The sequence below is a fragment of the Ambystoma mexicanum genome, chromosome 1q (assembly GCF_040938575.1).
Source record: "Ambystoma mexicanum isolate Mex_15411 chromosome 1q, UKY_AmexF1_1, whole genome shotgun sequence".
NCBI lineage: Eukaryota > Metazoa > Chordata > Amphibia > Caudata > Ambystomatidae > Ambystoma > Ambystoma mexicanum.
The window spans coordinates 657,697,069-657,723,811 of record NC_090922.1 but is presented as its reverse complement, the minus strand read 5'-3'; the positions used below and the strand labels follow the sequence as shown (position 1 = coordinate 657,723,811).

General features: G+C 45.8%; 1 protein-coding gene and 1 long non-coding RNA gene across 4 annotated transcripts in view; both read right to left on the bottom strand.

Annotated features, from left to right (window-relative positions):
* The window catches only part of VAMP4 (vesicle associated membrane protein 4), a 436,264-nt gene that overhangs the window by 217,128 nt on the left and 192,393 nt on the right, over positions 1-26,743 (bottom strand). The window lies entirely within an intron of this gene.
* LOC138534729 (uncharacterized) lies at positions 1,039-6,280 on the bottom strand. The gene is made up of 3 exons (XR_011284879.1): positions 6,130-6,280; positions 2,370-2,520; positions 1,039-1,527 (listed from the first exon to the last, which is right to left on the bottom strand). It is a non-coding gene; the product is annotated as an uncharacterized lncRNA (long non-coding RNA).

Here is a 26,743-nt window from a genome sequence, read left to right as displayed (position 1 = left end):
GAAAGTGGATTGCTACTGGATTTTCCCAAACATTTAAATCCTCTTTAAATCCTATTTAACTCCAGAAACTCCCATTGTACTGAGAGGATTGCTTTTGGCTTCTTTTTGGCTTCATGCACCCTGAAATATGTTAATTAGCAATCCTCAGTGGAATGCAATCCCAAAACAATCCAAGCAATCCAATCCACTAAAAATCCAAAAACAATCCAATCCCCAAACAATCCACTAAAAATCCAAAAACAATCCAATCCCCAAACAATCCACTAAAAATCCAAAAACAATCCAATCCCCAAACAATCCACTAAAAATCCAAAAACAATCCAATCCCCAAACAATCCACTAAAAATCCAAAAACAATCCAATCCCCAAACAATCCACTAAAAATCCAAAAACAATCCAATCCCCAAACAATCCACTAAAAATCCAAAAACAATCCAATCCCCAAACAATCCACTAAAAATCCAAAAAGAATCCAATCCCCAAACAATCCAGCAAAAATCCCAAAACAATGCAATCCCCAAACAATCCTATAAAAATCCTAAAGCAGTGCCATCCCTAAATAAATACAAAAGCAACGGATTACATCTGGCTTCCTTTTGGCTAAATGTACCCTCGTAGAGATCCAAAAGCAATGCAATGCAATCCCCAAATAAACCTTTTGAAATCCAAAAGCAATTAATGTAGTCACCAAATAATACTTTACAAATCAAAACAACAAAGCAATCCCAAAAATATTCTTTAACAATATAGGCATTGTTTCGGTTTATGAGCTGGAAATAAATTTAGGAGTTTTAACAAAAATAATGTTTACTATAATCCTGAAAAGAAATGCTTAAAAACACATTTGGTGCACCTTGTTGAATTGGGCTTTAAAAGCGTCACTGTGGCTTAATTGCTGCCCATTTCAGAGAGTTGCATTTTGAATTGCCTTTAGAACAATAGTGATGACTAATTAGGTCACAGTCATTTAGGTAAAATGGCCATGAAAGTCAAGACCATGTAATGGCATATAAACTATATTTAAAAAGAAGCGACACGTTTTTTTTTCCCCGACTATATTTATTAAAAAGAGGCAGAGGTTCAATCGGACACTGTGTACATAGCACAAAAACACAACTGTAGCAATCCCAAACACGGGTGCTTCACAATTTAAAAATAAAGGGTGAGAGGGGACCCAGAACCAGTCAGGTTCGGTCCAGCCCAGGGAGCAAGGGTGATAGGGGACACGGAACCAGTCCAGGGGTGTCACACGAGTATACAGGCCCAGCCTAGGGAGCAAGCGAGTCCGGTGGGGACCAGCCCAGGGAGCAAGGTTGAGAGGGGAAAGAGAACCAGTCCAGGGAGTCACACTAGTATCCAGGACGAGGCAAAAGAGCAAGGGAATGTGGAACTACACTTGTGTAGAAAAGACGAGGTTTGGCTCCTTCTTCATCCGGTAGTTCCCAATTTTGTGTTGGAGGGCTTTTCTGCACTCGGATGCAGAGAGTACTGGAAAGCCCATTTCCCTGGCTTTAACATGGATACATTCTGAAACGCAAAAAAGATTCGTGTAAAAAGTTTGAAAAGAGCAAGCAAAGTACTTTTTGGTTGACACATGGCTGTGAGAAATAAAGCATAGGCAATTTTCACTGTACACCCTCTAATGTGCTTTCGTAATTCGAATTACTACATTTCTCAAAGCTGTAAATCTGGTTGAAACCATGGCAATTCCTTAGAATTTAATATAGATTAGTGTCACTTCCCCAGGAAGTGGCTCTCCGTTTATCTTCTTTCCATAATTGGTATATTGTGAAGAAATTACCAATCTCGTGTTTCCCCCATGGACAGTGCATTGGTAAAGGAGCCATACAAGCAAAACAAATACACAGGGTTTGAAATTGAGCGGAGCTGGGGGCTATTTAGCCCTGTTTGTAGCCTTGAAGAGCCTGGTTAGCTTTACACCATGCTTACCAGGAGCTAAATTTGGCTCCCGGGCCAACTGATGCCGATATTATATACCTATGGGAATTTAACTATGTGCGTGCTTGCTTTTGTAACAATCTAAAAAAATAACATAGGACACCACTATGACATTTGAAGCTTAACGGGTCATAAGTAATGGACAAAGCAATATGTTTGCATGTGGGCATATAATGAGTGATGGACAATAACCGGTTAATACATGAGCCACAGTATTTGAGCTACCTTTTCCCACCCTCTGACACAGTCGTCTAGAAGCCCTATGGCTTCATAGGAATGTTGGGGAGGAGGGTTTGAGATTGGGGTGGAGACACAGAAGCCTACAACCGATAGTATTTGGATAGAGAAAAAGCATTTATTTATTTCATAAGGGCACAAACCAACTTTTGGTTAACTCCAATGGCACTTACCTCTGATGCAGTTGATGGACCAGGGTTGGGATTTGTATCGGGAAAACTTTTTCTGTGGCTCCTGTCCGCCTCCTCTATATCCACTGAACGGCCAGTTCCAAGCAGTGCTCAACTGCTACCTGCTGACAGGAATCCACTGTGTCCCAGTATGCTGAAATAATAGCACAAATATTAATATTACACATTTTAATACAGTACGCATTCTAATGACAATTACCAAGACCCGGAACCAGCGCAGGGAGCCAGATGGGTACCCAGACACAGCCCAGCAAGTAAGGAAGTTTGTTAGGAACCCACCCATGGAAGTGTCTCGGGCAGGTGCCAGTCTTACCTGAACTTCTGAAATGGTGAACACCTAGGCACACAAAGCCAGTAGGCGTTTGGTTATTTGCCGAAATATTGACTGCCCATGGTCATTTTAATCCCTATGGCCATTTACACCCAGATCCTGCCCCTCCCAAAATACCTCCTTATGGGAACTTTGAGCTCACTTTAATCAAGCCTTATCAGACTTTGCGCTTAAAGTGCCTGCGCTTAAAGTGCCTGCCTGTGATTTTCAAAGCAGTATTCTAAGAGTTAATTACTTAATTGGAGTTGTAAACCCACTACTGCTGTGATAAAAAAAATGTCTTAACCAGGTCTGCCTTCAGCCACAAAGCAGTTCAACGAAGCAACTGAACAAGTCTGGAAGTGTTAAGATGAAAAAAGTAGGATATACCCTAAAGTATGGGTGCATAACATAAGGCCCGCGGGCCAGTTGCGGCCAGCCATGCCGTTTTGTCCGGCCCGCCAGCAACAAAGACTTTCCTAATGGAGGGCGGCCGGCAAGCAGCATCGGCCCCCTCCATTAGGAAAGTCTTTGTTGTCTTCCGAGCGTGTGTGTTTGTTGGATCTTTGTGCTGCTTGTATGTTGAGATCCGGGGGTGGGGTGTGTGTCGGGTCTGCCTGAATGTTTGTTTTTGTGTGCAAGTCCAGTGTATGTTGAGATGCGGGGTTGGGGTGTGTGTCGGGTCTGACTGAATGCGTTTGTGTGCAAGTGCAGTGTGTGTCGAGATGCGGAGGGGGTGTGTGTGTCGGGTCTGACTGAATGTGTTTGTGTGCAAGTTCAGTGTATGTTGAGATGCAGCGGTGGGGTGTGTGTCGGGTCTGCCTGAATGTGTTTGTGTGCAAGTGCAGTGTGTGTTGAGATGCGGAGGGGGAGTGTGTGTCGCGACTGCCTGAATGTGCTTGCGAGTTTGTATGGTGAGTTGGGGGTCTGTATGCTTGTGAGTTTGTGTGCTGAGTTGGGGTGGGAGTTCGGGTCTGTATGGGTGCATAGTGTATTGGTGTATGCTTGTGGGTTTGTGTGCTGAGTTGGGGGGTGGGGGGGTTCGAGTCTGTATGGGTGCATAGTGTATTGGTGTATGCTTGTGAGTTTGTGTGCCGAGTTGGGGGGTGGGGAGTTCGGGTCTGTATGGGTGCATAGTGTATTGGTGTATGCTTGTGAGTTTGTGTGCCGAGTTGGGTGTGGGGGGGTTTGGGTCTGTATGAGTATGTATGCATGGTGCATGCTTGGTGGCATGGGGCATAGTGTTTGGTTGAGGGGTGGGTGTCATGCGGCATAGTGTTTGGTTGGGGGTGGGGGGGCCATGGGGCATAGTGTTTGGTTGAGGGGTGGGGGAGCCATGGGGCATAGTGTTTGGTTGAGCGCCATGGGGCATAGTGTTTGGTTGAGGGGTGGGGCCAAGCCTCCCGCCACGCCTGCTGCGCCTACCGCCCCGCCCACATTTACTTTTCAGCCCACTATAGCCATCATGTAAGGTACTTTTGGCCAACTGTCAAAATCAGTTGTGCACCCCTGCCCTAAAGAATAACCATTTTACTCAAATGTATGTTGCTTTATAACTACTTCTGCTGTTCAAATACAACATTGTGCTTTTGTCAGGCTGATCCAACAAACTGAGCCAGGATAATAATAATAATAATTTAGCATTTATATAGTGCTACGAACCCTCAGGTATCCGAGTGCTGCTTATTATTACCCACGGTGTGTGGTGCTCATTTATCGACCTCGGAAGGATAAAAGGCTGAGTTTGGGGCTGCCGGGATTCGAACCTGCGTCAGCAGGCTCTGCACAGATGTCAAAGCGACTGCGGTTTGATCAATCATCTCCACCAGCTTTTCAGAGGTGCTGGGCATTCAGTGGAATGGACCTGGTCGTGAAATGGCACCATCAATGTGCAACCGCATTCATGTGCCATCGTTCAGGCCATTTGCCAAAAAAAATTGCAAAGACGAAAGCAAACCAGCCATTGCTAAGTGCTGAAGACAGACATGTTTACATTCCAGTGGTTGCGAATGTGCATGTTCCATGCCACAGGGGGGGGTCTTGCAACAGCCGATTAAGGAAAGCAGAAGGCAATATTTCTAAGGCATCTGGCAAGGGAGAGGCAGCCATGAATGTAGAGCATCAACAGGGAAGGGAAAGATGATTCAAGGGGAGATGGACCACCACGGCGCCTGCCCATTTTGCCCCATTTATCTATGGGGGCGCACTCCCAACACCCACAATTACTTAATTTTCCCCTACCCCAAACCCCATAACAAAAATGCAGCAAAAAAACCTGGCAAAACGGCCTTTCACCAAATGCAGTGAAACAGCTGTGACCAACTACACCCAGATGATGGCACACGATGTAGAGCTAATGTGTACTGTGTGAAACGCCTCAGGTTATCCTTGTGGCTATCTTTCCAAACCACCCCCCCCCCCCAACTTATTGTCCCATTCAAGTGCAGGCTCCCAAGTTAGACCTGGGGAAAAAGGGGCTACATATGCACGAACTTTCTTAATCTGTATGAATTTCTTAGAGGACAGCCAAATGCGGGTAAATTGAAAGGGATGTGGTCGTTTTGAATACAGTCGTGGCCTCAGTGAGCTTTCAAAATGCACAGTTGGGTCAACATATTCATTAAATTAGCCCCCCCCCCCCCCCCATCGAACCCCACAGATGCTGCTCTAACTGCACAGCTTCCAAAGTAGGATTTACGACTGTAGGCTCCTTTTCTTTGAGGTGCCACCCATGCGTCATGTCCTATACATTGGCCCCTCCCGAAAACTCAGCTGGTTTTGTGATAAAGTGCAGTTGTGCCAGTAAATCAATTGCAGTAGGTCTAGGCGCGCCCACTGCACCCCTTCCCTCCCACACTGCCTATGATACACATACACCCAATCCCAGCTCCGAGTACAATTGCAGCTGCATGGTACGTTGATGTGTTTTGGACTGAAACTCCCAAAAGCCATAGCTGGCATATATGACGCTGGATCATTGAAGTCGTATGAAAACAATGGAGCACAATGTTGCAGACACGTGTGTATATTATATGTTCTCCTGTAAAGCTCTAGCCTGCTTGAATATCACTTGTAAAGCAGGTTAGAGCTGCGCCGTGTGAAAGTAATGAAATGTGCCAGCAGCCTGTTATCCAGGGAAGGAAAACATCCCGGTGTCCTGCAGATAAACGCACTGTGCCGGCCTTTAGCAGGAGAACATATGATATACACCAAGGGTCTGCAACAGTGCTCCCTGCTTGGAGGCTCACGGAGAAATGGCGTCGCTGGTCCAAGGAGGCGGATGGGGGCGCTGGACGTGGGGAGCGCGCACTACAAAGGCAGAGTCTGCCTCATAAATCAACACAACCTGTGTGGCTCCCGAGAGACACACTCCTCACTATGCAAAAGGCTCACTCTGAAATAAAGCCTAAAACGTGTACATCAGCTCCTTACCCAATGATTCTGGCTTTGTTTATCGATCCCAGCAGCATGATCCACGCTCGAATCTCGTCCGCCATTGCTCAGCTGGTGTCCAGTGTTCCCAGGTGGAAGGAAAAAACGCGCTGCATCGCCGTACGAAAAAAGCCCAAAACAAGCTGACCCACCCAAATTAACCGAAAAAAGCAAGCGCACATGTAAACGCCATGAGTGGGTTTCAAAAGTAAGAAACAGCACAATTCAGAAACATAGAGAAAACACACATATACTAAGTTAAAATAAAAAGTAGTGTTAGTGGCTTGTTTTTACTGAGAAAGAAGTCAGTAAAAAAATCCCCAAAACTCCTGCAGCCCAAGACAAACAAATCGTTGCTTGGAAAAAATCCCCCAAATCCAAAATAAATGGAAAAAAAATCTGAAGCTTGAAAACTTTTAAATAAAGACACAATTCTCTCAGGTGTCACTTTGAACATTTCTCAAAACTGCCATTTTCTAATTTCTGAGCATTTCTCAAAACTCTGCCATTTCTGACTTACAAAAGTGTCTTTATGCTTTCAGTAAATCAGAAAAGTGGTACAGCCATCTGGGAAATGTGCAGCTTACATAGGAAAGACTTGCACAATAGATGTTAACGATACCTCACAGGCACCGTATTTTAACTCCTTTTCGCGCTCTGCAAGGAGAATCCCCAGGCAGTGCCTGTCCTGCACTCCTCAGAGGCACTATGGCCATTGTCAGGCCATATTAGGGACACTGGAAGCTTTGATGTCTGTACCCCCACATTCTTAATGTCACAGAATACGGTGCTTTTAGGAAAAGTGTTGTTCCACCAAGGAACAATACTTTTCCAATTTTACATGGACTTCAGAATTGGGCCCATGTTTCGGTAAAGTGAAAAGCAGTTTACATTTTAAAAATGGAGCACCTGCAGCCCAGCAGGTCTGCCAAGGCAACCTGACCCGAGATGAAAGCTACATGGAGACAGCCCAGTGAGGGAACTGCAAAGCCCTCCACCAATGGTCCCATGCCCTGACCTGCACGATTTCATATGAAGAGAGCCATGTCTACATTGCCAGGATGCTGCCAGGCCTGGACTGGCCTACAGGGCAATGCCTATATATTTTTTTATTTGTATTCCGGGATTTGTAGCGCCATTACAACGGCAAGACTACAAGTCCCAGAATGCAAACATAAAATTAGGACAGTTACACGTTTTCAACGATCTGTGTGTCCCGGATACGCATTTTTATTACACAGTGCTGTGTGTGTGTGTGTGTGTGTGTATATATATATATATATATATATATATATATTCATTCAATAAAAAACATTGTTAAGGGTACGTTATGGTTAATTTCCTATGGGTTTAGCAACTTAACCATAACTACATGGCCGCTACAGCAGGCCATGATATATATATATATATATATATATATATATATATATATATATATATATATATTGTGGTCGTACGCCATTTCAGGAAATCAGCCCATCAAACAACAGCAAGTTCGTTCACTTATCCAGTATATATATAATTTGATGTACAGGGTACAAATGGGGACAATGGTTATATGTTGCACAAGCGAAAACAGTAAGACTGGCTGTGTATGCATTTCAAATAGTGTTTTAATAGTCATAGTGCTGAACGTATTTAGAAGCTGCCATTTGCTGGACACATGAGTATGGTGTGCACGAACTGAAATAGTAACAAGTATTATTTTTTTTACAATTGTGTTCCTTTCGTATGCAGGCTATATTGAATCTGAACAAATATCAGGAAATATTTTACTTCATGAAACGTTTTGTTTTACATGTTCAATACATCTTGGATGTTTCCCGGTGCAGCACCCAGTACCAGGGGCGCCAACTTGTGGTTATCCCGGGGACAGCCGGCAGCGAAAAAAGCCCAATTTTAAGAATAGTTTGCGATACATAAACATGTTTCATGGTGATGCTCTTGTAGTAATCGGCAAGTCATCCCAGAATTATCCCCAAATCATCAGGGCTTAACATGCTCTTCAAGTAATCAGCAGGTCATCCCAGAATCATCTGGGGCAAACCTGTTGATGCTCTTGACGTAATCGGCAAGTCATCCTAAAATCATCAGGAACAAAGAGTTTTCTAAAATAGGGATGATGTTGGCATCATCAGCAAGTCATCCTAAACCCATCCCCAATTCATCACCCACCATTCTGAGACATTTGCTGATGACTTTAACAGCGTGATGACTTCTGATGATGTGGGAATGACTTCTAATGTAGTTTGATGATCATCGGATGACTCCAGGATGGTCTCTTAAGTCATCCTTTTAGACCTGGGTTTCTCGACCATGCACGTGCTGCCTGCCTGCTCTGAGCCACTGTCCTTTGATCCAACAGGCAGTGACACCCAGTACCCCATCTGACCCTTCTACAGGGTCATTGATTCTGGCAATTTCAGTACTGTGGTCAATGGCCGCAACATTTTGCAATGTGTTTTTACAATACATGCACGGTTTCTTCAAAGATCCAGCTCCGGTCACTGTGGTACCAAACTGTTTAGTGTTCAACCCTCAGGCGCAGCGTTTAGATGGTTTTAATGGCGCGCTGAACAGTTTGAAGTGAATAAGTAACGCATGACACAGGATAAGCTTCGCGTTCAAAGACAGCAGTGAGATTGAACTGCCATTCTCTTTTGCCCAGTAGACAGATGTTTACAGTTGTGCCCTGCCCTGGAAATGGGAGAAGGAGACATACGGGGAACCGGCTGTGCCATAAATCCCCAGTTCATAGTTGTGCTGGGCTAGATGGCGAGTGCGCCTGCTTGTGTTGACGGGTGAACTTTGTTTCTCGATCAGCACACTGCTCCGGGGCTCACCTCCTGAATTCCTCTCTAACCCTCCCTCAGCAGTCCCTCGGGCCACAGAATAAGTCCGTCAGAGCCTCCTTCCTTTCCAGCATGACTTTGAAATAAGATTATTTTTTTCCCGCATCTCCCCTCCATGCCCCTCGATATTCGTGGAGTGCGCAGTGCTCCAGATTGTGTCCAGATACACATCCACATAAATAAAGGTGCCCTAAACGTGTGCACACTTACCTCTGGTATGGTATTTATCTCGTTTTTCGTGCCCACAAGGAGCACGGCCACCATCGTATCTTCTTCTTCCGCCGCCATTGCTGCCCACGCTGCCAGGCCCGAGAAAAAAAAGCCAAATGACCCTGCAAAAGAAGCCCAAAACAAGCCGACTCCCAACTAAATAAGCAGGAAAGAGCACTCATTTAAAACGCTGTGGTAAGGTGTCAAAATTAAGACATTTAACAGAATACCATAACTATACATAGAACAGAGTGTATACCCAGCAAATTTAACCCCACTCTCCTCAGAAACTCTTTTTTAAAACACATTTTGTTATGAACAGCACAGTTAAATTGCATTCTCTTTATTAGTCAAACAATGACTAAATGTAGGTGACCATATTATTACCACAAAATACATTTTGTTGTGTGTCTAATCACATTTGCAAACCCCATGGAGCTTAAATACAAAAGAGGTAGCAGGCACACCTCTCTAGAATAAACATGGCATAATAACCTGTTCAATGGTTTTTACCCACTTGAGAGTCCGCAGCCATCACTTTTTGCTCACTGTACTTTTCACAAAGGAGGAATAACCATTTGCATATCAGTCTTTGTCCCGCCCACAAGGACACTACAGCACCAAAATGCCAGGCAAACCTCCTTTGAACAAGAGTACCAACAGCAACCCCATACACGTGTTTCAGCCTTGTTGGGTCCCATCAGTGAGGTGGAGCTGTGCCTCTCTGAGCACAGTGAGCAAGGGGTCCACGTCTGTGTTCTCCCAGGTAATGGAGGATGACCAACCCCAAGTTCCTTGAAAAAATACAAAAAAGGTAGCAGGCACTCCTCTCTAGAATGAACATGGCATGATAACCTGTTCAGTGGTTTTTACTTGGAGATTGGGCTTATATTACTTCTGGTACTTGTAGCTTTCCAGTGAAAATGGGGAGGAGGATGGGTTGGGGCAACAAAAATTGTGTTTTTTTTCTTTTTCGTGTTACACATATTTCTATAAGAAAATGTTTGTCAGCGTGGTTTATCATGTGATTTGCATACTTTTTAAGCCATCTCCATCAAAACCCAGACATGTCCACAAGCTGTAGCTGGGAAGATATGTGGTTAAGTACTTTAATTGCAAGACTGGACTCCAATCCTGATTTCACCACTTCCCTAAAGTGTCTTATCATGGGAAAATCATTTTGATCTTGCTGCCCCCAGTCTAGTATACCTTGAAATTCTGAGACGATAATAGTCTCCAGAGGCACAGTAAGTGTGTAATATACATTTAACAGTTGAGACACTGCAAATAGGCCCGTCAGCGATTTTGCAGTTTTACCAGTGCAATTTAGGGGAGAAGACAAGGGAGAACAGACAGAGGATCTTCAGGCACATTGCATTTGCATCGTGCAAGTGCAATGGGAAAATCGGCAGCTATTAACCCATGGCTGTATTTCTTCCTCTCCATTATGATGTATGCACCCCACAGGTGCCTCAGACTGTTTTGCATTGTAAGCAAAGGGTCCCCCAACCATCATGTTGAATTAGGCCCCCATACCTCTTCGGCCAGGCCTGACTATAAGACTGGCCTACATTGTACATCCAGTTTGGACATGTTTTCTCACTGTGATATGGCATTTTTAAAGCTAAACCCAAAAGGAGTGTTTTCTTAGGTGGGGAGACTAGAGCTAGGAGATCCCAGCGGAGCTCGGGCCAGCACAAGCCTCACCTAGGACTCTGGCCTAACCCCCCATCGTGGCCCAGTGCCTGCCAGAAGCAAGTGCCGGCCACTAGCCCCACCTGGTAATCATATTATTTCTTTTCTGCTTCTTTTCTGCTTGGTTTACTTACATCTGCATAAGAAATGTAAATTATTTAAGAGTACCATACATAGTATTTATTGTTTGGGGTAGAGACAGTAGGCTATTCAGGCATGGTTTGCTGCCAATGATCCAAATGTCACAAGGCATAGCCGGAATGTTGTTATCTTTCTCCCTTGTTCTCTCCTGCCCCCTTTATTTTGTCTTGAGGTGCCTTGAAACACCATTTTATGTGTAGGGGACTTACAAAGTATCCAATAAATAAAAGAAACAAATAAAATAGTAATTGCGGGTGCATTCTTTTTTTTCAAACGTAACAGAACAGATATACAGCCAGGGGTGGTAAACAGAGGAGCACAGAGGAGGGGTACAGCTGTACCGGGTGGCAGGCAGGAGACAGTCAGCCACCATCCAGCGAGTCAGGTGGCGCGATGGGAGATGGGATGGCCGAGGTGTTAGCATTCCTTCTACCCATTGCTGCAAATTGATACACCCTGAATGATAGCGACTGGGCATTATTTACTGGAGAAATTAGTTAAGTGCAGTTTGACATTATTTTTCCAACATTTAAATGAAGTAAAAATGTGTGCCTATGTTACTGGATTGTTTTTACAGAGATACAAGTTGGAAAAAATCAAAAATAAATCTTCCAATGTAGCCTTGCTTGCAAAAGAATCCAAAATAAATGCAGTAAAAATGTGTAGTGTTGCTGGATTGGTTCTATTGAGAAACAAGATGAAAAAAATACAAAATAAATCCTGTAGAAATGCCTGCCTGCCAATTAGTGTTAGTGGATTGTTTTTACTGAGAAACAAGTCAGTAAAACTCCAAAATAAATCCTTTAGAAATGCCTGCCTGCCAATTAGTGTTAGTGGATTGTTTTTACTGAGAAACAAGTCAGTAAAACTCCAAAATAAATCCTTTAGAAATGCCTGCCTGCCAATTAGTGTTAGTGGATTATTTTTACTGAGAAACAAGTCAGTAAAACTCCAAAATAAATCCTTTAGAAATGCCTGCCTGCCAATTAGTGTTAGTGGATTGTTCTTACTGAGAAACAAGTCAGTAAAACTCCAAAATAAATCCTTTAGAAATGCTTGCCTGCCAATTAGTGTTAGTGGATTGTTTTTACTGAGAAACAAGTCAGTAAAACTCCAAAATAAATCCTCCTACCCAAGGCAAATAAATCCTTGCTTGAAAAAATCCCCAAAAAATCCAAAATAAATCCAAAAAAAATCTGCAGCTTGAAAACAAGCCAGAAGCAATCCCAAAACAATCCAAAAAGTGGATTTCTTTTTTACTAGGGTCTTCTCTTTGGTTCCAGCAGGCGCCATTTTGTATCCTTTATCGGCAGAGTCCCACAATCTTCTCCGACCAAGAATTCACTTCTGCATGTGCGTTTCTCCTCCCGCTTTCAGCCGCTGCATTCTCTTGATATTCATATTGTCGCAGCTCCAGCTCCACGTCTCACAGCAGACTTTGAACGCCTCGTTTTAGAAGAAAAAAAAATTAATTCAGTGTTAAAACTTTGCACACCACTGCCCTACTAGCACGGCCCACCTCGTCCGCTTTACTCGTTTGCCTCCATGTCTCCTGTAATGTATTTGCTCTGTAAATTGTGTACAATGTTATACTTGTTGTCTATTATGTATGTACATTCACCTTTGCCCAAAGTATGTATCTATATATGCTCATTATGTAACTTTGCTCAAGTTGAGCCCTGATGCCTCGGGCCTGATGGTGCGTGTTACAAATAAAACCAATACAAATACAAATGGCGATCAGCAGGAGCACTCAAAACCTGAGTCTTAGTCCGTGGCCATGTAGCCACGCCCCCGGGATAGAATATTTACGCTTGGAATCTTAATGTAAAAAATTCCTCGTTTTGCTAACGTCCGTAGGAGGTAAACCGAAAGTGTTGGATAGTAAGAGCATTCCTAGGTTTTATGCTCTGGAAAAGCAAAAAGTGAACTATTGGCAACTTTGAAGGCAGAGCCTCCAGATAAGATAGCATGATCGTAAGGGTTTGGAGGCAGAAATCTGGCCAGTGGTTAGAGAGAGCAAAGATATGAACAACAAAAATGGAAAGTGATGAATAAAGCATTTGCAGCACACAACCAGCACCTCCTATAGCACTAGTAACAAAGGGCACAAGACACATGGGGATACCCGATGATCTGGCTCCAAACATTCATGCACGTTCAAGGGTTACCCATTTTCCCACAATATATGATGGAACAGTGGGTGTGGGTGTTGCACTGGAAGCTACAATTTTTAATCCCAGTGCAACACAGGAGTCATTTACCATTTACATTAAGTGGGATTCTATAGATTCTGCATTCACAAGCAGGCAATAAACCCCCGGGCCTAGATAGCTGTCCATCAGATCTGTATAAATCAAATCCATCTTTCTAGGGGTCACTTTTGCAGAACATCTGCAATTCTGTCATTTCCACGGATAGAACTCCTAGGTTTTGGCAGAGAGCCGTAATAGTCTAGTTCTTCAGAAAGAGTGATGGGGAGGTCCAAGCTGTTACTGTCCCATCTCAGATTTGTATCCTATCCACAGCTGTCTTGTTAGTCTCAAACTGTTGGGCACAATGTGTAAGAATGGAATTAAGTCTTTGATCGTCAAACAAGCTGCAATTGTCTGAGCTTTTGATATATTGTAGATAAAAGTAAGCTCTACCAGAATCTTGAAACAGAATTTTTAGTTGTCATTTTGGAAATTGCTGAAAAATGGCGAAACATGTAAAATCATCAAAAATGATCAGAATTCCATCATGTAAAAAATGTTTGCCTCGACATGCAGACACTAAAAATATATGTTCCATCAGGGTATCACTGATGAATCAGAAGTTGGAGCAGATTAATGAAATTAGCTTCTCTTTAGAAAGAGTACGATCCCTCCCACCTCTTTGCTCATGTGGAAGACAAACCAGGTGGGAATACAGAGAAATAGATTGGGATACCCATAATGGGATACCCATAAGGCAGAAAGGGAAAAGAAGTTTGAAATATGGAAGATGAGCGGGTGATGAAGATGAAGAAGCGGGACAAATTGGACATTTGACATTCCAACCCACAAGGGGAAGACTGGTCCATAGAGAGAGGAAGCCAGAGTAGCCCATAAAAGGATGTCCAGTCTGCGCAGGGGAATGGACTTCCAAATTAGCCACCTGAATTGAGGGTTTTGCTGACAGAATGATGCCTACCTGACTGGGTCCCCAGCTGGTTATCCCAAAATGAAAAGTTGCATCTTAAAAGGTAAATCGACCCCTACCAATCCCCCAAAATTGTTCAGCCTTAATTAGGGTAAAATCTGGGAAGGGAAAAGAATTGGTAATGTAAAAAGGGGGCACACTTTAAAAACTTGAACGACAGTGTTGTTGAATGCATGCACTGTATTTCCTCACTTATACATCAAATTCAACGTTCGATGTGGTTTAATTTAGGCCCATTCCAATTTGCAATGAAAAACGAACTTCAAAATTGAAAATATTTTGGCTGCCACTTTAAAGTGGGATTGCGTTGGTAAAGTTTATTAGCTCAGAATATCGGTACTAGTTTAAACTGCAGTGGTCAGTCAGAAGGCCATGCAAGTACTATAGCCTGGGTTGCTATTACGCAGTTAATGCATGCCACGTGTGGAGACTATAGTATAAAGACTAGAAAAAATGTGTGCAACAAAATGCATGTCAAAACAATGGATTCCATTCATTAAGAACTGTGCGAAGTACAAAATCTCGGTCGGGTGCAGTGGAGGATCACGGGACAGGGCGGGGGCGGCAGGCTATTTTAACTAACATCTGTTACTGGAGAATAGTACATGTCCGGCATAGATATATAAAGAGAAGGAAAGCCTTACATGCAGGCCCCTTGTAAAACCATGAAGGTTTCTGGATAGAAAGGAATCCATTCATGTGGAGGGGGACACACACACACACACACACACACACACACACACACACACACACACACACACACACACACACACACACCCCCCCCCCCCCCCCAAGGATACATGTGGGTTCAGAATAAAACATAGATTCACAAGAACAGTATGTGAATGCAAACGTACATAGACCAATGCAAATTAGTTACTTTTTACATGTAAATGGCTTAACTGTTAGCCGGCCCTTGCCTATATGGCACATGGCCTTTACATGGTTAATAAATTCACTATCTCACACATGCACAGGGGAGTTGGTGCATATCTATATTTTGTATATTTTGTTTGATGTAATTTTTCTCGCTGCCATTCTTGTCTTGATGCTGAAGATAATCAGACCATATCTGCCTTGTCTAGAATATTTTACTTAGACCTTAGTGAGGTTCAGAAAAGAGATCAATGCTAAGCAGAAATGTCAGTAGGTATACAGTCTTTGGCAATACAGCATATTTATATGGATAGTATTATGATTGAATGTGGATGCCTTTGTGGACATATAGTGAGATTCATATAGGCAAGCCAAATTTCGTTTTGTATTATTTCATATACCAGATAGTGGTGGGCTCCAGGGTAAAGCTGGAGACTCAGTTGGCTGAAAATAACTATTCTTTTAAATACATTTCGATGTTAGAATACATCACCTGGAATTGCGGGTGGGACTGTGTAAGTGGGAGCATTTGATTGGTCCGTCACATCTAGGTGAGCCAATATTAAATCGTACACAAATGCTCAACATAAGCATATAACCCATATAACCCTTTGCCCGCTACAAACAACCCATTAAGGTTGAAATGTATTCTTGAGGTGTCCTAATTCTCCTCTCAAAACATTCCGAAACACCCAAAGCATATGTTACATTGGTATGTTTCTAGGGTGCCAGTAGGGCATAAGGCAAAAAAAGTAGGCCCTGGTAGCGGTTGATGTTAAGCTAACCACTCTCTTACAAGTAGGAGCTAAATAGTTCTCCTCTGGCAACGTAGGATCCTGCATGTCTTATTTGATTCAAGGCCCACCTCTCTTTTCTTAGGGAGACTTATGTTACAGTTTTAGCATCACAATGCAAGATCAAAACCATGGGAAAGTGGTCCCTCGGTTTCCTTTCCAGATCGTCTACCAATAGCCAGTCCTAACAAATGGTAAATGATAATAAATAGTACTAGATAGTCGGGTATAACAAAAGGTGGGTTTTTACAAGAGTATCCCAGGTAGTCTTCCTTCCATTCACAGAGCACCTACAACATCGTAAAATATACAAAAAGAGAGCCGCACATATCTACCAAAATTGGCATTTGTCCACAAAGGAGGTCTTCTACAGCCCATGTTTCCTGCAGCATAACAATGTGAATGTGCCTGCCCCAACAGCTGTAGCTTTGTCCATCTGTCCCCCTTCGGGACGTCTCTTATGTTCCCACAGTTATTTCTCTCATCTCCCCAACAAGTCTTCTCTCCTTTCTTACCCTCGGTCTCTCTGCCTTCTCGCTCTTCCCTTCTTTCTCTTCCCCAATATCCCTTGATCTTACTAGGTTCTCAATCTCCTTCTTCCCTTCCTCTCACTACATCCTCTTCTTTCAGTTTTCTACCACTGCTTTCTTGCTCCCCTCTTCGCCTCCTACAGCATGTCATCATTTTTTCCAACCTCCCCTACTATGCCTACCTCCTTGCTCCTACTTCCCTCCTCTCCCTTGCATGCTCTTTCTCTCCCCCGTCTCTGTACCACTCTCACCTTATACGATCTACATGCACTTCCTTCCCCCTGCACCAACACTCTTTCTCTCGCTCCCTTCCCTACTGACACACCACTCAAGCATCCAAAACCACTGCAAAGCCCTTCCAAACCAAGAAACCAACTGCCCCATACAAGATAAGCGTAGTAATTTCAATCACGCTCAATTCTCCTTCAGAGACGTCACTGAACCAGAGGTCCTTAATCTCATCAAAAACCTCAAACCATCCCTCTGCAAAGCAGACATTTGCCCTCCCAAAATCATCAAGGAATGCTCCAATGACCTAGCACCCCCGATTACTGCCTTCATTAGCACATCTTTCCAAACAGGAACTGTCCCAAACAATCTCAAGGAAGCCTGGGTGCGGCCACTTCTAAAAAAGGCCACACTTGACCCAGCGCAACCCAATAACTACAGACCGATAATGACAGTCCCGTTCCTCCTAAAGATCCTGGACAAAGCAGCTCACATCCAGATCCAATCATACATAGAAGCTAACTCCACACTAGGCAAAAGACAATCTGGATTCCGTGTCGGGAATGGAACAGAATCCGCCTCATTAGACCCAAAAAACCAAATCTCACAGATCATGGACAAAGGCAAACCTGCCCTGCTCCTCCTTCTCGATCTATCAGCTGCTTTCGACCTGGTAGATCACCAAACACTCACCACCCACCTCACCCATGTAGCCCATTTCTCTAATCAAGCAGCATCCTGGATCACTTACTTCCTTGAAGGAAGAGCCATGAAGGTCTACTCCGACACAGCAAACGCAGATCCTACCACTATAAACTGCGGTGTCCCCCAAGGATCTTGTACAGCCCCCACCCTCTATAACCTCTTCACAAAACCCCTCTTCGACTTACTTGACTCCATGGGTGTTGCATATACAAACTATGCAGACGACACTCAAGTACTTATCCCCCTATCTGGACTCTATCACCAAGATGCCACAGCACTTCACAACATCTATGCCACTATCCAAGCTTGGATGGCAATCAATGGCCTCTGTCTTAACGGGGAGAAGACTGAAATTCTCATCCTGAACCAGACAAACACATTATCGAAACTAAGCCCCCAATACAACAACTTCAACATAGATAACTCAACCATCTCCGTATCATCCTCTGTCAAGACTCTAGGTGTTCACATTGACGCAAATCTATCGAACAAATAAGTCAGCGCCATAGCCTCTGCATCAGCACCAAACTCATCAATGCCATTAAACCCTACCTATCCACCCCCAACTGCCTGGCCATAGCCAGAGCAACTATAGGATCCAAACTCGATTATTGCAACGCTCTCCTAGCTGGCACCTCCGCCAAGAACACTCACAAACTGGAAACCACACAAAACTATGCCCTCAGAGCCGCTATGAGCATCCCTAGAGGAGACCATATATCCCACGCCAGACGTGAAGCACGGTGGCTCCAGGTCAAAGACCGTATTACTCTGAAAATCCTCACCATCACTCACAGATGCATCAACAAAACCGCTCCAGCATACCTATCTGAAGCAATATCAAGGACCACATCCACTCTCCCCACCAGAGCTCAGTACACCAACCAGCTACACATACCACGCATAAAGAGAGCCACAGCTGGAGGTCTAGGCTTCTCCTATACTGCACCGAAACTTTTGAAGTCACTTCCCGTCACCCTTAGAGCTGAAACTTCCATCTCTGTTTTCCGCAACAACCTCAAGGCAACTCTCCTCAACTAGCAAGTGGAGGACTGCCTCATCCACTTCCGCCATGTATATTGTAATATAACACAAATGTAATATAACTATATTGTAACCTGTATATATATATATAAATATATATATATATATTGCTAATGACTATGTAGCTATGTTGCAACTTGTATATATGTTGCTAATGACCATGTAACTAAGTAACTACGCTTTGTACTGTAACAAGTGCCACGATGTCCTTGGGCTGTTGTGCGCTATATAAATACGAATAAAACAAACCTCCACAACAGCCACAGTATGTCATATACTGTCCGATCTCAGTCGCCTGGTCTCTAGGCTCACCAACTCTCCTTCCGAGCTCACCTGAACACCACTCCATCCATTTGTCAGAGTACAGGGTTTGTATAACCCTGTTTATCACCACCTCACCCATCCTTTTTGTTCCCGATATCACAGATCTTCCCCTGGTCGTTTCCCTGTGGGGTTGGTTTACACAGCCAAAGATTAAAACTCCTTGCTAAGACCTGCCCCGCTTTCCTTCACTGTCATCTGACCGGGTCAAGGGTTAGAATGACTCTGCCGGGTAGCAATGTTTGATGCCTGGAGGGCGGCCTTCCCACTCCTGGTAAATTGTGACTCGAAGTGGATATCTCTGCAGCTGCTTGACTTGTTCTGGACTCAGCACAAAGGTTACTGGGCCTTGTTCTGTCAAAAATTCAGAAGAACTCATGCCAGAACAGCGGCTGACCGTTACTGTGGAAAAAATATTCTTACAGAATAATACATGCTCAGTGGCATTGCATACTGGGACCCATACCCCCATCCCCAAATCCCTCACCCCACCCACTAAGGTAGGATTTGCTCTCGCATATGCCCTGGTAGGCAGCCTACCACAAGTTGGGAGGAGTCCCTGCTAACCCTTGACAAGGTCAAGACCCTGACGGACCACCATAGGAGCAGTGCAGGCAGGAATGGTAGGAATATTATATAGGATGCCCATGTTAAGTCAGTCATTGTCCCCCTGTAATGGATCGACCAGTAGATCGTCCTTGGGAGGGAGCAATGGCCGCACAGAATCAATGGCAGACTGTAAAAGTCTGTGTCGACAACGGAAGGTCACCAGCAGCTGCTGGTCACGGCTGAGAGGGAGGGAGAACCGCTACCAGACAGGACAGGACAGCCGATGGCAGTGATCTCGGCCAATCGGGAAAACCAAGGACCGAGTACATACCTGGCAGCCCTGAAGGAACAGATCATTGCAAGGGGAAAAGGGGCACACACATGCTTACCTGGGGTCCCAGGCCAGGCAGCATGAATGACCCTGCACGCAGCGGAGACAAAGGTGGTGGGACTTTAGGGCCAACTCAGACTGATGGTTGCAGAAAGGGTGGGTGTCGGCATTATGCTGCAACGGAACTCCTGGGAGGAATAGAAATCAGGTGCTGGGAATGCAATCAAGCAATTGGATGGGAAGAGGGTGTGTTAAAAAATAAATACAAAAAATAAAAGGGGGGTAGGCGGGTGGGAGTTGGGGCGAGGAGGATGATTCACATTTTATCGTTGTTGCAGAACGGTGCTGAGGAAGGAGAGCCGGTTGAGTACGTTTGGGCATACTGAGAACAGAAACCCGCCAAAGGAGCAGAGACTCAGAGGGGAAGAGGCCGTTTCTCAGACTATGGGTTCTGTTCGGACGAGGGTGGTGTTAGAAGAACATTGAATATAGGAGCATAAGCGAAAATAATTCCGTACTACCGAGTGTTATTTCGTACCAAGCTGTGACGCCCCCATTCTACTCAATGTTTCAAATCCATTTACACATGGGATTGTGGAAGAATCAAAAGAAAAGTGCCTTCACCATCATAGCCCTGGTTTTAACTTCCATAAGGCATGGTCTCAACAGACTCAATCTCTGCGCACAGGCATGCTACTACTAGGCGTTATAGGTTATAGGGGGATAGCCGCAATACATCTTCCACAATGGTATTTTTAACATTTAAAGAATGTACTTTGGTCACTAAGAACCGATTACAAAAAGTTACGATACAACCTTCCCAGAAGCTGGACCCCAACCCCAGCTCAGAGATTAATCAAAACCCAATCATGGTAAATGTGGAGAGAAGTCAAGGCTATTCTCATGAGTGTGAGTGGTGTCAGGGGTTCACAATAAATCCACATAGTGAAACCCACAAAAATTAAATTTAGACAGGAATGTATATACATACAAATTATATATATAGTATATTTAATTATATTATACATAATATATACATACAATATATAGCAGCCCTTTACACACTCGGTAGGTTGTATTATTAAACAATACTGAAACATACATATAGTAACAAAAAGGTTCTTAAAATGCATTCAAATGACAATGCAGTAAAGATGGAACCACGTCACAAGTGATTCCCTAACTTCAGCAGTCCAATCCCTATGAAGAATGGGGACTTGTGCCCAAAAGTCACAGGAGATATAATGCTCCTCCCCAGAATAGGTAGTAATAAGTTATAATTATACTTGTGTTGGTGGGTTCAAAGAAGATATTCAACAAGGCTACTATGGATCAAGTTACTTACCTGTAACTATTGTTCTCCAGCATGGGTCTGGCATGGATTCACATGCTCATGCATATTCCCGTCAGGCTGGGAATCCTCGGTAAAAGAAAAACAGTTTCACTTTCACTTAAAAAAACTATTTCTCCTTTAAACCAATCACTGTCCTCTGGGTCATACTGCCTCCATCCAATGACAGTCCTCTCCCTAAACCCCTCCTCTGGCAGCCATCTTCAGATTTTGTTAGCACGTACAGTGGCAGTATGACCAAGAAGAGCTGTAGAGGCGTCGGAGGGAGTGTTTGCATGTGAATCCATGTCAGACCCATGCTGAAGAACAATAGTTACAGATAAGTAACTTGTTCCTTGTCCAGCATGGGGTCTGGCATGGATTCACATCCTCATGAATAACGAATACATAGCAGTACATTACACAACCACGGGAGGTGGCAAGGCTCAACAGAACCAATTACACTTACCCCTGGAACAGATTTACCTCAAGCAAACAGGTTGCGTAGCACTGCTTGGCCGACTCTGGACTCCTACCTGGAATCCCTGTCGACGCCTCAGAATTGCGTCAAGGTGTGCGCGGACCTCCACTTAGCAGCCCTGTAGATGTCAAGCAGGAGCACACCAGACAGGAACACAGTCGTTGCAGCGATTGCTCTGGTGGGGTGTGCTCTTGGACGGCTGGGCAGCGGTCGGTTAGCCAACCGATGACAGTGCGTGATGCAGCCGGAGAGCCACCTTGAAATGGAAGTCTTGGACAAGGCCTTCACATGGTTCACAGGTCCAAAGTTTACGAACATATGTGAAGTCTTCCGAAAACCCTTTGTGTGTGCGACATAGAACTTCAGGGCACGAGCAACGTCCAGCAAATACAAGGCCCTTTCTGCCAGCGACTAAGGTTTCAGGAAAAAAAACAGGTAACACAGAAGGCTTGTTCAAGTGGAATTCTGACAGAACCTTCAGCATGAAGGAGGGGTGCTTACGCAGCACCACCCTCAATTCGTGGAAAGTCAGGCATGGCTCTTTGCAGGATAGGGTCTGGATCTCACCTACCCTCCTGGCAGAGGTGATGTCCATTTGGAATGCTGTCTTCCACAGGAGGAATTTGAGTGGAGCATGATGCAGATGCTCAAAGTGTGCCTCTATGAGCCTGGTCAGAACCATGTTGAGGTCCCACACTGTGGCAGGAGCCTTCACCGGCGACAAAGATCTGAAAAGTCCTTTGAGAAACTACTTGACGAGTCGATGGGACCAAAAGGACGATCTTCCTGTTGATCTGGTGTAGCGGGAGATGGCCGCCAGATTAACCTTGATGGAGGCGTGTGCCAGTCTGGCCTTGGCAGGATATGTGGGACCGTGACCCTCAAAGGGGTAATCTTTTGTGACCGGCACCATGTAGCGAAATGCTTCACTTATGACTGTAGCACTTCAAGGACGAGGATGCCCTAGATTTTGCGAGAACCTCCCTGCAAACCACTGGCAACTCATATCTTCCCAACTCTAGGGGTGCAGGAGCCAAGCCCTCAGGTTCAGTGAACCTGGGTCGTGATGTAGGATTGCGCCTCCTTTTCTGGTGAGAAGATCCAGAACTACCGGCAGTTTGACTGGAGGTGATACCGACAGGCTGAGAAAGTCCGGGTAACAAATCTACATTGGCCACGCCGGGCGATGAGTATCATCCTGCATTGGCACCGAGTGTGCTGATGACTCGTAGCAAGAGAGGCAATGGGGGGGAAAACTCGTACAGAAACAGTCCATCCCACAGGAAGGAGAATGCGTCCCCCAGGCTCATCGGTTGGTGGAATCTGCTGGCAAACCTCTGGCATTTGCTGGCGTTGCAAACAGTTCGATCTGGGGCCTGCCCCACTTGAAGATGTGGTCCACCTGGTCCTGCTGCAGCTCCCACTCGTGGGAGGAGCCCAACTCCCTGCAGACAGAGTCTGCAATGGTGTTCTTGACTCCCGCTAGGTGAAGAGGAACATCTCTTGTCTGACGGCCCAGCGCCATAAGTCCTGCACTTCCCATGAGAGTGCTGGAGAACGGGTGCCCCCCTGTTTCCGGATGTAGAACATGGTGGTGGTGGTGGTGTCTGAAGATCCTTAACACCTTGCCCTCCAGAGACGGAAGGAATGACTTGAGGGCCCAGAACACTGCCCGTAGCTCTAGGATGTTGATATGGAGGTCCTACCCCTCCGGCAGCCACAATGTGCTGCTCTTGACGGGACACCGGCGGGATCCGCGGACACCTACGTTGAAACTCCAGAGTGTCCGTGGACGAAAGCATCCATCACCCATCTGTCGGTGGTGATCCTCCTCCACTCGTGACGAACCTCATCAGCCAGATGCCCACCAGGGTGCACATGTGGGGGCCCGATGTCCTGTCCCGTTCAGGCCTGTTTCGGAGCCGGCATCCTGCCCTGCGGACAACGGTAACGCTGTCCTCCGCTACCATATGCCTGCAAACAGCATCTGGAGGCTTCCAGGGTCGTGGATCTGGAAGGTCAGCGGTACGAAGAGGAGAAACCTTTGGACGACCTGCTCGACTTTCCCTGGAGGAGCAAAAAGAAGAGCGCTGCTGTTGGAGTGCCCAAGGAACTGGCTGTCTCCGTATCCGCCTTGATGGCCTGGAGGGACTCATCGGCGGCCATCCCAAACTACATTCTCTCCATCGAAAGGCATGTCCAACACCTTCACCTGGACTTTCTGCCGGAAATAAGTGGCCTTCAACCAACCCTGTCGACGGAGGCAGACACCGTTCCCCATCTGCGGAACCCTGTGTCGGCGATGTCCAATGTCACAGTAATGGCGTGATCAGATGCAACTTCCCCCTCCTGTAAAAGAGCGATTGCCTCTATCCTCTAATCGTCTGAAAGGAACTCCAGAATAGGGCCCAGCTTGTATCATAGCTCCCTGTCGTACATGGCCAGAACCGCCAGTGCGATGGCCGCCTTGATAGTGGACGCTAGTGTGTATATCAACTCCTTCCTATGGCGTCCAACTTCTTCCCCTCACTGTCGGGAGGGACCGAAGAGGACGGGTTAGTCGACTGCTTCCTCGCGGCTACGACCTCAGGCACTTGGATGTGGAGTCAGGCACCCCGATACTTCTTCTCCAGTCTATTCCGTTTAGCTGGAGCCATGCAAGGGTTCTTCATGAGGACCAGGCTCTCTTCCCCACATGCCGTCTAGGAGGGGAACCGCCAGGATTGTCTTCATCCTGGTCTCAATCCTCTGGTACAAGAAACCCTCTTTCCTGGTTTCTTCGGGCACAAGCTGAAAAAGCTCAGAGGCTCTGGCGATCATGGAACAACCCCACCTCATCTGGTGGGGATGCTCTAGGCAAAAGGGGAGACCCAACTGCGACAATATCCTCGTCGTCCGTAGTCGTGGCCGTATCAGTCTCCGTGTCTGGGTCTCCTGGGGGCGATGGGGACTGACGCGGGTGTGGAGGCCGAAATGGGGGCGTCGGATGAAGCTTGTTCTTTGTTGGAGGCTGACCGGGGCCTGATGGACCACTGGAGCCGGGCCCGGTGGCATCCTCTTGTGAATCTCCAAGTGTGAAGGGTTGACAGAATGTCAGAAGACACATCCATTGGCTGAGCTGGCGGAATTAGACAACTAGGCCTGCGCCGTCGGCGTCCCTGTCGTCCTCTTCTTCCACGTCCTCGTGGACTGTGTGCAAGGACTCCTGGTCCTTGTCCGTGGACGAGACTTCCACGGCTTGAGCGACGGCCTGCGAGGGCTGTTTCGGGGCCTCCTTGCCCCCCACTTTTTCCCCCCTGTGGAGCTGGAACTGGGGCCTGTGCCGGTTGCCCCCTTCTGGAGCGCCTGCAAATTGTCAGTCTCGCACCTAGGGGTAATGATACTTTCTGTGCTGCGGGGAGAGCAGCTGCCACCAACTCTTATCGTCGACAAAGTCTTAGCCTGTGCCGATCGGGCATATTTGGGCAGTTCGGCCTTCTTTTCCTCCGTCCGCGGCTTCTCAGACTTCTCCTGCAGTTTAGCAGGGGTAGATGTTCTTTTTGAGGAGGAGCTCGATTGCCAGCTGGCAATGGAGGCGGAGGGTGATGTCGATGGCGCCCTATCCACCTCGGGACCCCCTTCTGTGGTGACCCTGGTGGACTCGGACTTGCAGTTCTTGGCCTTGCCTGGGGCCTCCACAGATGAGGCACCCTCAAAGAACATAGAAGACCGCTACTCGGACTGGCCAGTCCTGGGTGAGGCATGACCCAGCATGGAGCTGAGGCCTTAGTGGCAAGCCACACTGCCAGTCTACTGTGCCTGTCCCTCCTCATCTTGTTGGAGAAACTGAGGCATATCTTGCATTCCACCTCCTTATGGTCCGGATGCAGGCAGAAGAGGCTTTGTAGGTGCTTGTCTTCCACAAACACATTCCGTAGCCCGCAGGGCTTGAAGAGGGACCTTACCTCCTTCTCCTCGGTCATGGTCGGAGGGCCTAAAGGAGGCCTGATGGCCTTCCGGAAACTTCAACGATCTTCACCCTTGAGGGGTGCTGAAATTCACTGACAGCAGGTCCCCGCTGCTGGCAGACTGAGAAAAAAGTACACTGGCTCTTTGCAAACAAAAATAGAACCTTTTTCCGTTGAAAACACGAGGACTCCCAACACTGAAGCGTGCAGTAAAAATCTGAAGATGGCTGCCAGAGGATGCGCTTAGGGAAATGGACGGTCATTGGATGGGGTCAATATGACCCAGAGGACAGTGGTTGGTTTAAAGGAGAAATACAGTTTTTAAGTAAAGGGAAACTGTTTCTTTTACTGAGGATTCCCAGCCTGATAATGTGGAAAATTCACGAGCATGTGAATCCATGCCAGACTCCATGCTGGAGAAGTAATATGTTGGGTTCTTTCAGATGGTATTACGCAGGTTTGATGATCAAAAAGCAGTGGAATAGAAGGTTAGGATACAAAAAGGGACTGGTTCCCAATGTTATCCTATGGAGGACAGTGGGAGACAAATGCCTTGCATTTACTTAGCCCCCCTGGCTTGGAGTTTGAAGGGTGGACTTGGGCGTTGGGGGCTGCGTTGGATTTACTGCTGTTGGTTCCAGTGATAGCTGTTGAGTGTGCAAGGATTCTTCCGGTCAGGTCCAGATGCAAGATGCAACCCCTGGCGATGAGGAAATGCAAGATTCACCGGTGCAGGCCTCTTCAGGACACTTCCCAGGATAAGGGAAGGTGAGTTCCAGTGACGGCCACCACACACAGACCATGGCAGCCGTCCTTCCAATCAAGATTGAAGAAGCTTCTCTAGGACAGGATCTCCAGATGCTGGGACACAAATTTGCAGGGAAGGCTACCTGTACAACAAGCTGGCGACCATCAAAATTCCAGGTGCAACCACGGAATGGCAAGTCTTCCGACAAGGTAGCCAGCGAGAGCTGGTCAATCCACTCGGTGGTTTAGGGACATTTCCGAAGGATCTGAACGGCTGGATTCTCGAGAAGGCGTAGAGACTGATTGGTATAAAAAATATTGGGGAAACCCTTAACACATTGTGAAAAAGGGGTAAAATACTGTCTCAAAAAAAGTAAAAAACTTGCGCTTGGCTTGTATTTGCATGAATCATTTTTAGAAAACAACCTAGAGTCTGTAATGCACAATTTAATTTATGAAAAGAAAAAAAAAACAACTGTGCAAATTACAGTGATTCAAGAAAACAAGGAAAGGAGGCTGACATTAATTAGACCCTAAAAACCTAGCATTTGCACCTCACACCTTCAAGTGTCTAGCACTGGCGTTTGATGTCTTCTGTGATTGGTTTGACAGGTATTTATACGGTCCAATTGTATCCTGAATAACTATTA